The sequence below is a fragment of the Salmo salar genome, chromosome 01 (assembly GCF_965601325.2).
Source record: "Salmo salar chromosome 01, fSalSal1, whole genome shotgun sequence".
Classification (NCBI taxonomy): Eukaryota; Metazoa; Chordata; class Actinopteri; order Salmoniformes; family Salmonidae; genus Salmo; species Salmo salar.
The window spans coordinates 2,142,501-2,143,674 of NC_138291.1; positions in this window are offsets into that span (position 1 = coordinate 2,142,501).

Below are 1,174 nucleotides of genomic sequence, written 5' to 3' on the forward strand. Positions count from 1 at the left end.
CCAATCAAATTCATGACAGCAGCGTAGTCGTGACAGGTAGCCAATGATATGCATTGTAGAATATGAAATGAGTGTCGTTGACTACAACCGCCTGTAATTCAACGGAGAGAGACGCTTTACTGCGAGTCTTTTACATGAATAAGCATAGGTATTTAAGTGTTTTTCCTCTTGGTTTCCTGGATGTCACACGTCCTACTTATATCACTACATTTCGTGACAAATTAAGAATTACGAAACTTCTATTCGATCAAATAAACTTCACGTAGCAAATATGTCATCATTTCTTTTTTTGGAGGGGGACTAAATTCGACACCCATTGATCTCCAAAGAAATACTCATTGTCTGGTGGGCGAAACAACGTAAACCGCCATCTGCTGGAGGGAGACTGATTTTCCACCGAGTTGTGCCTCTCTCTTCCTCTCCGCCTATAATAAACGCATTTTCCCGGGGAAGATTTGAAGCGAACTTGTTTGAGAATAACCACATGACCAACACAGCAAAAACCATTCATATGACGAAGAAAGAACTATAGGCACAGAGTTTTTTTTTATATAGCGTGTTTTGTTTTCCAGACCTCGCAAGTATAATTATAGGATTTCAAGTGCTTTAGTACATACTTGGATTTTCACCTTCTTATGTTTGGAAATCGCACTTGGAAAAATGACATTTGACTTCCGTACTCGCTATACGCTCTAGATTAAAAATATATATATATTTTTTAGAAGAATGTCCATGTCCGCACTTCCATTTGTACCACCTCACAGTAGAGCAACACACCCGTTGAAAAAATATTGACGCATGCGGTACACAGAACGCAACGCAGCCTAACGCGTTCCGGAACTGCTCCATTCACAATGTGAATGACTTCCTCTGGAACGCGAAGAGTTTGACGTATCTGGTGGACATGAGGCGTTATGAGTAGTTTTCACATACAAACTTTATATGCCCGAACCTAAAATAACATGGTCACTGTAGAAAAAAAAACGTTTATTTTAATTGGTGATTTTCTCGCATTTATCAGGTAGTCTGATTGCACATGTGTCCATGTAAACAGTATTATTAGGGAAATCGTTCATTTTGCCAAAGCATGTAAACGTTTTAATCAAACTATTATATTAATCTGACTATCCACAATAATCGCATTATTGTGTGCATGTAATCATACTCCGTGTGT